Genomic DNA, 14,925 nt, shown 5'->3' on the forward strand with positions numbered 1-14,925 from the left:
AAACTTTACAATTCAGAGGTGGAAGGCTATTGTTCTCTTTGTAGGACTGAAGGAGATGAAAAATGCAAGGAACTGTAGGATAATTTGATAAGGTGGTTGAATTTCAAGACCTGCCTGATCAAAGATCGGGTAGGTCTTTATACCTGCTGATCTTTGATTTGACAAACTTTTCCAGAAATAATACCAACAGATATGGTTGGTATTATTTCTGGAAAAGTTTCCATGTTATTCCGCTAAATAAATATTAGTTTTTTGGCTATTTTGCCTATTTTTGTTTAGGAGTACCCTTCAAAGGGATATTCCTAAACAAAAAATAGCCAAAAAACTAACAGATAAGGTTGCTTGGATTTCAAGGGGATAAAGAAACTTTGGCAAGACAGAAAATAGATAGAATAGGCTTTGGCATGACACCCATAAGGACAGACTGAGGAAACTGCAATCCAGTTTAGTGGATATAAGTGGATATGACTGAGTCAATAAAAGTTTGGAAAATAAAGTACAACACAAGGAAAAGGCAGTGGGAAAGGGTTCATTCCTGAACGTTATGTAAACAGTGAATGTGTGTATGGGGGGATGATCAGTATAGGAATATCGGCGGTAGTTGAGTCTGCAGAGATATATGGGGTAAGTGTTGATAAAGGTGAGTGGGCAAGCGTGGTGTAGAAAATCACAACCAACAGATGGCTTGGGTAGGACTGATTATAGACTTAAAAGTGAACTGTTGTGATTATTTACAAATAATGGAGATGAATTTGTTTCACTAAATGATATCCAGGCAGAAATAGAAATGGAAAAGTACAATATTTAACTAAATAAATATTTAGTTTAACTAAATCGCACTTGCTGGGTGCGAAATTTAATGATGTAAGTGAGAGTATTAGAGTGCAAAAATAGAGGGTGAAAGAATTGATAGTTGTGGCGGGTATGAATGAATTGAAAGGAGATAAATTTTTTATGAGAGAGGACTTGAAAGTATTGTTAAAGGTAGCGAAAGAAAAGAGTGACAGAGTTAGGATGGTGAGTCTGTTGCTGCAGTATGACAGAGAGGAGTTTAGAAGGAGGGCCATAATCGCAAATGACATTATGCACAGGTTATGCAGACGGTGTGGTGTGGAATTTGTGGACATGTGGAATGAATTTGATGGGCAAAAGGATTTGTATAAGAAGGATGGCCTGCATTTAAATGGATTTGGTGTGCGGAGACTGGAAAAAGTGTTGCTGAATGAAGTGAAAATGGATGTGCAGAACCAGGGAAATTAGAACTATCAAGGAGGGGGGGGGAGTGGATATGCAGACATTAGTGAGACAGTTGAGTGTAAGAATGTATATAATGTTCCTGAGCCAGCACTAAGGACAAAAAATGGGAATGGGACATTTAGAATAACGCATCAAGATAGGGGTGGGACAAAGGGATCGCTGCATTTCATGTATACTAATGCCAGGAGTATTAGAAACAAGAAGGAAGAATTTTTGGCCTTGGTTGGCTCTTCCTGGCCACAGGTTATTGGCGTTAGTGAAACATGGCTGACGGAAGATGATATAGTTAGTGGGATAGAATGTGTAGGTTATAATGTGTTTAGGCGGGACAGAGAGAATAAAATGGGGGGGGGTGGAAGAGTGTTATTGAAGATAGCTGATGAACTGCAGCCAAGGAGAATAGAAGTTGTATTGCAGAATAGTGAAAAATACAGGAATGGATTGATGAAAATCAGATACTGTATGGGGAACAACATGGTTTTGTGAAGGGTAGATCATGCCTCAGTAACTTTCTCAAGTTTTATAACACAGTGACAGCTGAACTGGATAAGGGTAATGGGTTTACAGTGATACTGCTGGACCTGCTAAGGCCTTTGACAGGATACCACATGGAATTCTAATCCATAAACTGCAACATATGGGAATGGATAAAGGGTTGGTGAGATGGATAGGAGGGTGGTTGATGGAGAGATATCAGAGAGTAGTTTATTCAGGAGTAGAGTCCAAAAGATGGCCTATGACTAGTGCTGTGCCACAGGGTTCTGTTCTTGGACCACTGCTGTTTAATTTGTTCATTAACGATATAGGGAAGGATCTAAGAGGAACGGTTCGTTTGTTCGCTGACAATGCAAAGTTGGGTAGGGCAATAGTGAATGCAGAAGATGTCAAAATCTTGCAGGATGATTTGGATAGATTGGAGGTCTGGGATAAGGAGAATGGATGTCAATTTAATGTGACAAAATGTAAGGTTATGCATTTTGGGGTGAAAAGATTAGCAGCAGTATACCACATTGGTGGAACTGTACTCCAGGAGATTGATGAGGCCAGGGACTTGGGTGTGTTGGTGGATAGGGAGATGAAGTTTAGGGGGCACATTGCAAAAGTGGCTAAATCAGCTCATCAAATTACTTGGTTGCTGAAGAATACTTTGACGAGCAGAGATAAGCAAGTTATTGTTCCTCTGTACCGAGCCTTGATAAGACATGAGGTCTTATCAAGGCTCGACTACTGTGCCCAGATTTGGTCACCTAGGTTTCTTCTTGATGGGGAGGAGGTTGAGAGGATCCAGAGGTGAGTGACCAAGATGATAGCAGGTCTATGGAATGAACCTTATGAGAACAGGTTGAAGATTTGTGGGTTTACAGAAATTGGTTGATAGGTGGAAAAGAGGAGATATGATTGAGGCATTCAAATTGCTGAAGAGTTTCTATAGGATTAATTCAGAGGATATTTTTGAGATCAGGACTGGTGGTGGGAGAACTAGGGGACACCTATGGAAGCTGGGCAAGAATGTGGTTAGTAAGGGTATTAGAGTGGGTTCTTTACTTTTAGAGTGGTAAATGAGTGGAATAAGCTGCCAAAGTCTGTTGTGGGTGAATGAGTTCAAGGCAAGGTATGATAGATATGTGAGAATGTCGAATAGTTGTGTGTACATGATGTTTAGGGCCTCCCTTGATGAGTCTAAGGACTCCTTGGAGTTGCCCATAGTAATAATAATAATATTTTTTGCAAAGATAGAAATAAAACAAGAAAGCATATGTGGGGAGGGGCTCATGTTAGCAAAGTAATTATGTCCACATAAGATGCATTACAAGAGGGAAATAGTGGAAATGGTTTTCAGGCAGTATGATTCGATAGGATAAATATTTAGCTAGATGTTACTATAAGGCCAGGGAATGAGGAAGGTGGTGAGAAAATAATGTATAGGCTACTTGGCTGAGTGAACAGGAAAAGGGTGATCATTATAGGTGATTTTAATTATGGTACTATAGACTGAAATGAAGAGTAGGGAAAATGAATTTGAGTTCTTGAAAGACAACTATCTTATCAGTGTATAAAGGAAAGCACATGAGTAACAAGAGTTTTAAATCTGATCATTTTCATCAGAGGATGTGGTTATGAATAGGGTTAGGGTATTGCACTTCCCTCCAGTTCGTGCAAATGATCATGAATTGTGGCTAGCCATATGAAGACCTCTGTGAGGAAAAGATATGTGGAATTACAAGGTTGGTGATTATGAGAAGTTTAGAGCTATAACATGGAATGAGAAGTTATGTGGGAATGAAATAAATGCTGCTTGGGAACTTACAGAGATGCTCAACAGCATCAATATGTGAACATATTCTGAAGGTGAAATGGCTAAATAAGGTAAGCCAAATGGATGGTTTAAGCATGAAATTGGAAGACAAAGGTGCTCTGGAGACAACATAAGATAAACATGAAGAGAATAAAGAGCAGACCAGGAGGGTGACTCAGTTTGTAAGGATAGCAAAAGTGCAGTACAAGCAGAAATTAACAAATGAGGCCAAGAAAAATCTTAGGGAGTATTTTCAGTGGCAAAGAGAAAGACGAATGACTCTGGTAGCAGGAGAAACTAAAGTGTAGAAGAAATGGTATATCATATCATCATGTGTCTTAAGGGAATGTTCCAGAAAGTTAGCACCTGCTTAACAAGAGAGTCTTGCAACAGCTCAAGTCCCAAAGGAGGAAAGAAAGTAAAATTGTTCTCTCTTTCACAAAGGTGATGATGAAATTATAGTTAAGGTGTTGGAGAAGTTGGTAAGAATTAGGATACAATAGTGGGTTGATAACAATTGCATTCTCTGTGCTTGTTACATCATGGATTTGTTAAAAGGAAGTCATGTTTTACCTACTTATGTACTATGAGTGAATGTAGTGGTAGATTAGAGCTGTGCTAAAGAAGTATTTTTAATCAGTGTTTAGTATGTCTTTTTAACACAAGTTGTGCACCACTTTTTTAAGTTTGGATACAAATATCCTTCAATACTGTTATTGGAATTTTTTTGTTGTTTATTTTGTGTTTTCTTATTACTTCTGCTTCTGAAATAGACGTCCATAAAGAACCACACATCAGCGGCATGCAAAGCTTCATTACAAAGATTGAACTCTGCCTTCGATTTGGCAGTGAATGCATTGTCAAAATTGTTGTATGTACGCACCAAAAAATGTGAAACATTTGTGAACTGTTTGGGTAAACAAAAAGAAGGAAAGCATTAATGTACGTGAAAAGTGATAGTTACAGCTATTAGAAATGGGAGCAAGAGTTAGGACCATAGTAGAAGAGCACAGATAAAAGTAAGTGAAAATGAAAAGTGAAATGAAACATCTGGAAGAGGATATTAAACATCTAAAGTATAGATTGGCTGATGAGAATGAAGAAACTGTCAAAGGATAGTTGTATATCATTGTGTGGGGGACTCAATCATTAGAGGTGTGATGACAAATTTTTGACTGTGTTCAGCATGTGAAATTGCAGGAAGTAATGAAAAGAATGGGTTTTTCCTCAACACACTATCAGGTTGATGTCAACTTGTACAGGAAACAAGAAGCCACGGTAAGAACAGGGGCTGGATTGACTGATTGGCTTCAGGTTGAAAAAGGAGTTATGCAAGGATGTTTACTTTCTCCTCACTTGTTTAGTATATATGCTGAGAACATCATGCATGAAGCATTGGATAAGGTCAAGACAGGAATTAGGTGGTGGATTGATCAGTAATCTGTGGTATGCTGATGATACTATACTTCTCTGTAATGATAATGAAGAACTAGAACAAATTCTTGATAAAGTTAACAAGATCAGTAATAACATAGAACTTCAACTCAATCCTAGCAAGACAAAGATCATGGTTCTCAAAAGAAATACAAACAGGGAAGCTCTTGAGAAGCAAGTGTACCTTAATGGAGAAAGAATTGAGGAAGTGAGCAAGTTTGAATACTTGGATCCATCATTAATGCGAAGAATTGTTATTCAGAAGAGGATTACACAGATGGACAAGATATTGCAGTGAACTATATAAAAATCAACTAAATGATACTGCAACAAAAGTAATCAAAGAACAAAAAGCAATCTCTCCACCAGCAGAGATCTTTGAAAATGACATCTTGGAAGAGGAGGTGAATAAGGCTATAAAACATCTCAAGAACAACAAGAGTCCTGGAAATGACAACATAATAGGTGAGATGCTAAAATATGGGGGAGAATCAGTTGCAAAAGAAATATATAAGCTATGTAATGAAATATGGAGATCAGGGTATGCCCCTGAAGAGTGGAAAAAATCAGTCTTGGTTTGTCTTCATAAGAAAGGCAGTGCTTTAGAATGCACCAATTACAGAACTATTGCATTAATGAGTCATCTTGGCAAAGTGCTGATGAAAATACTAACAGAGCGGCATATGGAGGCACATCTTCCGGATGAGCAAGCCTAATTTCGACAAGATTAAGTACAGTGCAACAAATACTCGCACTAAAACTAATAGCAGAGAAAGCTCGAAGAAAGAACAAAAATATATATTGCTGTTTTGTGGACTTCCAAAAAGCATTTGATAATATTGACCAAAATATAACATGGGCTGTCTTAGAATCCTATGGTGTGGACAATAAATTGATCTGCCTGCTGAAAGATATAAACAGCCAAGCACAAGCAAAAATCAGAATAGTAGGCGAGACTGGAGACTGGTTTGCCACTAGTCAAGGCACAAGACAAGGGGACCCAATATCACCAATCATCTTCATCACACATCTGGGAAGAACACTAGATAAGATTAAAGAAGGAGGTGGAGGCATTTCAATAAATGGCATGAGAATAAACTACCTCTGCTTTGCAGATGACATCATCGTGATTGAAGAAGACGCAGCAAGGCTGGAACAGACATCGCAAACACTATACACAGAAGGAAAAAGATACGGACTAAATGTCAACTTTGAAAAAACTAAAACAATGATATTCGGACAACAGGAGTTACTGAACAGAGTTACGATAGACAGATTTACTGGAAAATGTGGAACACTTCACATATCTTGGAGGCCACATGATGCATGAGTTGGACCCCAAAAAAGAGATAAAAATTAGAATAGCCAGAGCAACAACTATTTTAAAACCCATGGACAAAATATGGAAGAGCCGCGCTATAAAGATGCAAACTAAACTGCGCATTGTAGAAACCTGTATCTTCAGCAGCATGCTCTATGGATGTGAGGCCTGGGTACTCCTGAGAGAATCTGAAAGGAGGAGATTGGCATTTGAGAGGAAGTGCTACAGATCTTGAGAATAAGCTGAATACAGAAAGTGAACAATGAGTAAATCTACAGATGAATACAACCAAAAGAAAACCCGATCCAGAAAATAATCAAAAGGAAACTACGTCTATTTGGCCACATATGTAGAATGAATGATGAGAGAAAATTAAAAACATTGCTGTTTGGAATGATTGAAGGAAAGACCAAACAGAGAATGGGGCAATGACATCATCAAATGGTGTGGAAACTCTATACACAAATTGAGTCATCTTGCACAAAACAGAATGCAATGGAAGAATCATATCAAGATGGCAGCAGACACCTACAGGCACTGTACCCATGGTTGTTGTTGATGATGAAAACAACAGTCAGAGACTTGTCTAAAATCCAGAAGGATGGATCTATCTCCATGGGAACAAATTTGGATGCAGTTGTTTTTCCAACAGCAACTTAGAACCTAAAGAAGTCAGATAAGAAAAGGATAGCTGCTTTCGAGATGTGGTGTTACAGAAGGCTGTTGAGGATATCATACACTGAAAGGCGTACAAATTAATGAGTGTTAGAAAAGATCAGTAGCACTTTAAGGCTCCTTTAGGATATTGACAGAAGAAAGTTAAAATATTTTGGATACATTGAAAGGATCGAAGGAGGACTTCTCAAAACAGTAATAGAAGGTAAAGTTCCTGGTAAAAGAGGAAGGGGTAGACCGTCAATAAGGTGGATGATGGTGTGCGGAGTGACTGATCTGCAGAGAGTTGAAGCCTCCAGAAAAAGCACACAGCAGGACTTCATGATGAAGCCTAGTGTGGCTGATCACGAAGCAAAGGAGTGACCATACAGCATCTGTGGATGCCCGGTGATCTTATGATGACAAATAAAGTGCACAAAACATGCTTTCCTGGTGGAACAATGAAAGAAATAACTGATGCAGTGCAGAAAAGGAAAGACTGGGTGTCAAAATTAGTGGTAGCTATGGGCACAAATGACTTAGTTGGAGGAAAGAAATGTCAATAGGGACTTGATGAAGTTCTTGCAGCAGGTAAAGAATAATATTGTTGTTGGAAAAGTCATTAAGTGTGTTGCCCAGATACAACAATAGTTAAAGGAGAAGGAGAGCAGAGATAATGAATAGTAAGATGGCTGAGTTGTGCAAGATAAAGAGGGTTCAATTTGTAAATCTATGGAGTGAATTTGAACGAAAGTGGTTTAAAGTTGATGAGTTATGTTTGAATGGTTTGGTGTTGGGCATTTAGAAAGGCTATTATTTTCTGAGAAGGCACAGAGTCAAGACGTTAATGTAGTAAATGATGAGAACCTACTTGTTAAGCAGGATAGCACAACTAAATGGATTGTACAACAAGAGGAAGATGGATATGAGGTTTTAAGATGTGGTTGCAGCAGCACAAGGTGATGGAATGCATAAAGGTGAGGATGAGACAGATAGGAATGGAAATGAGAGTGGTCAGACTACAGAGAGAGAGAGAACGAGAGAGGTGTGTTGTATAGCAACTAGAATAGAAAATGTTGGTACTGGTAGAATGTCCTCTAAGACAGGGAATGTTATGTTTGACCAAAAATGTAAGGAGTATTCGAAACAAGAGAGCTGAGATTGTCACATTGATTGAGTCAGCGTGCACAAAGATAACTAGAATAAGTGAAACTTGGTTGTCTGAGGAGGATGTGCTGTTGGGAATACAAGTTGATAGTGCATGCACAAATTTTGAATCTGTGTGGCGTGAAGTTGAAATAAACAGGATAGTATATCTGATAGGATGCTGTTATAATCCAGGGAATGTAAAGAATACTGATTGTGAAATATTTAGGCAAATTGGTTGGGCATGTAAAAAAGTGGTGATCCTGATCAAAGACTTTCATTACAGGAATACAGAATGAAAGGAGATAGTGTATGGGAACATGGAGAGTTTGTTGAGTTTCTGAGATAGATATCTTGAGCAGCATGTGACTGAAGCAACTAAAGGCGTTAATGTTTTGGATTTATTGATAACTACACAATGATACCAGTTGTTAATGGGGTGTTGACACTGCTGCCAGTTGGTGAGAGCGATCATGACAGTAGTGCACTCAGGATTTAATCTTGGGAGGGGTGGGGGGGGAGTTGAGTAGACAATTCGAGAATACACACTACACATCACATACGCCCTATGACTGAGCATCTTCAACAATCGCTAATTCATAAGTAGTATAGAAATAGAAGACATGACATTAAAAAAAAAAATTTAATTTGAAAATTTTCTAGTGTTTTTTCCCCCTTTTTTTCTTAGGGGGAAGGGCCCCTTGTCCCCCCTTTGGATGCACCACGGGATCATGAGATACTTGTTTGAGAATTGGCAAAACAAGAAAAGGTTACTGCCAAAAATGGCTATATGTGTAAGTGGAAATATAAAGCAGGTGATTATAAGAAGCTCTGTAGTCAGTTAGTATCAGTTAGGGGGAAGGGCCCCTTGTCCCCCCTTTGGATGCACCACGGGATCATGAGATACTTGTTTGGGAATTGGCAAAACAAGAAAAGGTTACTGCCAAAAATGGCTATATGTGTAAGTGGAAATATAAAGCAGGTGATTATAAGAAGCTCTGTAGTCAGTATCAGTACATTGGGTAGATGACCTGAGCAGAAAAGATGTTGACAGTGCATGGAAATGCACAAGGCAGTATCTGACAAAAGCAATGTATAACTGGATACCAAGGGTTAAGCAAGTGAATAGAGCAGGAGCAAAATAAAGTAACAGTGAAATCAAGCAAGCTGGTGTTAGAAAAGAAAATGCTATGGAAGAGGTACAAGACAGTTGGTAGTGATCGGATCCATGAAGAGTATATCTTCATGGATCCATGAAATGCAGGCTAGGAAGGTGATGAGCATGGTAAAGAAAGAAAAGGTGCAGTATGAGAGGAGATTGGCTGGTCAGGCCAAGGTTAGCTGAAGGGAATTTTTCTGCTATATGGCAAGCAAGAGAAAGAATTTTGGCAGCAGAATAACAGTTGCAAAGGATTTAGTGGAATTATTGAATGAGCACTTCATCATACTGTGTATATCATACTGGTGTAAATGATGCTGTGCAACATATACAAGAGAGGCAAACATTAAGAGAATTGGAGGTGAAAATAACAGAGGTGTATCATGTGTTTATTGGATTAGATGTTAATAAGCCTGTGGGAATGGATGACATATCATCAAGTATTCTTAAGGAATGGGCACAACAGTTGCTTATGCCCTTGACCTGGTTATTTAATGAATGCAGTGAGTACAGTTCCTAAGGAGTGGTAAGAAGGCAAAATAGTACCATTCCACAAGTATGGTTCTAGGACAGAAGTTTCCAATTATAGACCAGTCTGCATAATTGCAGTTGTCAAGTTGTTGGAAAGATTGGTTAGGAATAAAATACTGGATTGGATTAATGGACATAGCATTCTTTATGATCAGCATGGATTTGTAAAGGGTAGGTCCTGTTTTAGCAATTTACTTGCATTTTATGATAGGGTAACAAGTATGTTAAATAAGGGAGAATCATATACAGTGATATTCTTGGAATTTGCAAAAGCATTTGATAAATTAACACAAGTTGGTGTGCAAGCTACAGAGGATGGTTAGATGGATCAGAGATTGGCTCTCTGAATGATACCAGTAAGTTGTGTGTGTGATGTAGCAGTTTCAAAACAGAAGGGTAACCAGTGGGATGCCTCAGTGTTCTCTTTTTGGAGCCCCTATTACTAGGTTACTGTGGGAGAAAGGAGTAGAACAAGGAGGGGTCCATCCCTGGAAACTGTATAAGGATATTCTTTACAAGGAGTGTGGTTAGTGAGTCGAATGCATTGCCTGACAGTATGGTGAATGTAGCAACAGTGAATGAGTGTAAAGCATGGTTCGATGGATTTTGTGTGTAATATATAAAATATATTATTATTATTAACATCTGATCTCCATGGAGTCAGCGACTCATCTTGGGAGGTACACACTATCGCACACAATGTTCATTCAACTATGCCTTAAACTGATTCAATGTATCTACATTCACAACACACTCGGGCAATTCATTCCATTCATCAATCACTCTCCATGCAAAGAACCTGCTCTTCACTCCTCTGCTCACACCCCTCATACAATTTCCAGTGATGGCCTGTTGTTCTACCCCCCCCCCTCATTCTATGAAAAAACTCCTCTTTGTCAACCCAATAACAACCCCTGACTAGCTTATATAGTCTCAATCATATCCCCTCCCTTCTCCTCCTATTCATTCTTTCTTTCTTTCACTATGCGTTATTCCTGCTTCCTATGTAGGGTCCGCGTGTTACTTAGATGCGACTACTTGTTAGTACCACTCCCAACCGACCTGTCGCTTGGGGGGGGGATATATTTTTGGCTGTAGAAGTGTATGTTCGGGGGGGGGCAGTTTGCCTGCTTGCAGGATGAAAAAAGACAGATAAAATGGCAGAAAAAACCCTACTGCCCAAGACCGGCTCGCTTGGCTATGGCTATGCCTGAGGAAGATAATTAAGTTCCTCACGTCTTCGATGGGAATCGAACCTGAGACACTCCTTCCCCAGGCATACGGTTGCGAAGCGCAAATTCTCTCAATCTGTCCTTGCAATCTACATTCCAAAGACCACTGGCCACCTTTGTGAATCTTCTCTGAATCCTTTCCTACATATCCTCATCGCCATGAAAACCCGGCGACCAAATCTGCACAATAATCCATACAGGGCCTGATCAAAGGTTTATATGATCATAACCTGTTTCTGAATGTCAGAGTTCTCCACATCATTGCCATTATCCAATGTGACGTCTTCACAACTTTTGCAATATGTCCCCTGAATTTCAGGTCCTGTCATCCACCACCATTCCCAGATCTCTCATCTCTCTCTCTCTATTTATTTATTTAATTTTTTCTTTTTGTGGTTCCCACACACAAAAGCTTATTAGTAAACCTATAGTACATTCATTCCATGAGTGGGCTAAGGATTCACCCCTCTTTTTTTTGTAATTTTTTTTTTATTTACATTGTCTGAAAACCCTGCTCTAGAGACCAAACACAGAACTTTTTCAAGCTACTTCAGGCCTCAAATAAGCAGGGAGGTGGTCTCATGCTGGGCAATGAAATTCATCTTCCACCTAAAGACAATCACAAACATCCATGCTCACAGCAGGATTCTGCGACCTGGTGGTTGGAGAGTAGTTGAGCTAACTACTTGGCCAATCAGACCAGCACATATGTATGGTCTAAATCAATACAAAACACAATTTACACAATTTCATCAGTTATATGTCCCACATCAGTCAGGATCCAGTTAGATACTCACCAGCAGAAGTACACCACAGGAGGACGATACTATCACAAGTCCTGGTTATTTGCATTCTTTACAGGCTCGGTGGAGGTCTACTCCCAGCTTTTACTCATAAGCAACACAAAAAAGTTATTCATAAATCAGTTCCTCTGTGAGAAATGCTACTTGGGAACTGACAAAAAAAATATAGAAGAGCATCAATATGTGAATGTATTCTGAAGGTTAAAAGGCTGAATAAGGTAAGTGTTAAATGGATGAATGAGGGGATTGAGCATGAAATTTGGAAGAAGAAGAAGCCACTCTGGAGGCAGCACAAGATGAATAATGGTAATAATCAGTTACACGAAGAGTGTAAAGAGCAGGCCAGGAGAATGACTCAGTTAGCAGGGACAACAAAAGTGCAGTACGAGCAGAAATTGGCAAATCAGGCCAAGAAAAACCTTTGCGAGTTTTCTGATATGTAACAAGTAGAAAGAAGAATGATTAAGATCATCTTACTATAATAATTATTATTATTATTATTATTATTTCGTGACACCTCCAAAGAGTCCAAAGATTCATCGAGGGAGGGTACCTACTCTTCTACTCTGTCTCTACCAGTTCCATCCTTCTCCATCATTTACACCAATGCTATCTACTGCCCACCACCACCACTAGTATTTTTATTATTTTTTTGTCTGTAAATTGCATGCGTCCTGAAGGCCGATTTGTCTGCATGCAGCATGAAAAATGAGTTTCTGGGAGAAAAAAACCCTGCTATCTCCATATGAGATTGGCTAACCCATTAAAAAACCCATATAAAGATTCTTCCTGTCATGACAAGAATCAAACTTAGGCCTTTTCCAATGAAAGGGCACAACATACTATCATTCTTCCAATTGTGCTACAATAATCATTACGATCAAAGTGGAGATTGGTAACTGCTGAATACCTTTACTGCTGTAAAGGTATTCAGTGCATATCACCACGTCTTAAGGGAATGTTCCAAGTTAACATCAGCTTTGGCTATCTGGTTAAAAAGAATCTTGCAACAGCAGAAATCCCCAAGGAGTAGAAAGAAGACAAAATTGCTCCACTTCACAAAAGTGGTGATAAGGCTAAGGAAAGAAATTATAGGCCCATCTGTATATCTGAAGTTGTAGTGTTAAGATACTGGAGAGATTGGTGAAAGATAGGATACAAAAGTGGGCTGATAACGCTGCTATTCTTTGTGCTTTTCAGTACAAGTTTGTTAAAGGGAAGTCGTGTTTTACCAACTTGCTTATTATAACAAGATGACGAATGTTTTAGATAAGAGAAATGCATATACAGTGATATATAGTAAAACCCCGAAGTTACGCGGTAGGTAGGAGCAACAAAAAACGCGTAAGTCGAATTCGTGTAACTCGGGGTATAATTTTGCATGTAATTTATATATACAAACATACAATTGGGACCAAAGGTTTACAAAAACACGTATATTTTTTAAGAAATATAATCATAATTGTAGTTTTTCGTACATAAAAAAAAAGTTATTTCGATGTCAATGGTTTCATAAAATCTAATAGATTCGTCTGACGGCATAATGTCTTTTTCTTGTCACGCAAAATTTCTTCATAGCAAGCTAATGATTTTTTTATTCCTTGCCTTGTGGCAACAATTCATTCCTCGTTAGAATCTATGTCCTCCAAAATCTGTAAACCTTTCTTTTATGATTGTTTGTACTGTGGATCGAACTTCTTTGCTAGCTCACAAATTTTCATTCCGCCTTCAAAATCCTTAATAATGTTGAGTTTTGTTTCCAAAGTCAATGTTTTCTTTTCTTGCTAGCTGTAGAAGAATCGGACTTGCTTCTTTTGGATGACATTATTATTTTTTTACGGGATAAAATTTTTTATCAAGAACATAACATTAAACAATCGCAAGGTTAGTAGACTATAAAAATCGTGTATGAATGGAGACCGTGTGAAACACGTCAGTGCTTGTTCACAGCATGTGCGACACTGGCGAATGCAGCCGGTGCCTGAAAGATACGACTAGTGGTGAGGCGTGAAATGGGATGGGAATATGTACATAAAAGAAACCATGTAACTCCAGATTCGTGTAAATCGGGGTAGCGTAAGTCAAGGTATGACTGTACTTAGATTTTGCAAAAGCTTTTGATAGATTGCCACATGGCAAGCTTTTAAATAAATTGAAATGGATGCCATTATATGATAGACTAGTGAGTTGGATAGGTGACTGACTATCAGATAGGTATCAGCAAGTTATAGGGGAGGAGGATTACCTCCAAAGAGAAAAGTCACTAGTGGCATGCGACAAGAATTAGTTTTAGGACCATTGTTATTTAATTTGTATATTAATGATATTGGGATGGATTTAACTGCCGATATACAGCTGTTTACAGATGATGCAAAACTGGAGAATGATGAGAATTAAGCAGATGTAGCCTTACAGAGGACCAATAGATTGTATGAGTGGGCAACAGTATAACTCTCAATTGAGATATAGTGCCAAAATGAGTGAAGATGAACTGAATGCTGCTGGTACAAGTTATGGTAATAATAAATGAAAATTAATGTTTGTGAATATTTTTATATAATAATATATTTTTTCTAAATTGTCTCATAAATTCGGGGTGCATCTTGTCGTCTGAAAAATATGGTATACACTTCGCAGGGAAATTTTTGAGGAAGTTGAGATCTTGAAATGGTGGTGCCACATATGGATTATTGTACACGGATTTGGTTCCCTGGTTTTCATGGTGATGAGGATATAATGCAAAGTGTCCAGAGAAAACTGACTAGGGTTGTAACTAGTCTTTGGAATATGAACACAGATTGAGACATACCTCAAAGCTACATAAGGAGGATGTGAGCAGGAACATATTACAGGAGCAGGTTCTTTGCATGGAGTGGTTGGCAAGTGGAATGTGTTGCCTGACATGTGGTGAATGCAGATACATTGAATGAGTTTAAAGCACAGTTCAGTGGGCTTTGTGTGTAACAGTGTTGGCCACCCGTGATGAGTCTAGCCTCCATTTAGGTCTAGTGTTAATAATAATAATATAAGGTGGGTGTGAGCAAGGGGATGAGAAGTAGATTTTTTGCATGAATGGTTTTGAGTGGTGGATG

This window comes from Typopeltis vanoorti, chromosome 13 (genome assembly GCF_054136105.1).
Source record: "Typopeltis vanoorti isolate ZY-2024b chromosome 13, IOZ_Tvanoo_1.0, whole genome shotgun sequence".
Lineage (NCBI taxonomy): Eukaryota > Metazoa > Arthropoda > Arachnida > Uropygi > Thelyphonidae > Typopeltis > Typopeltis vanoorti.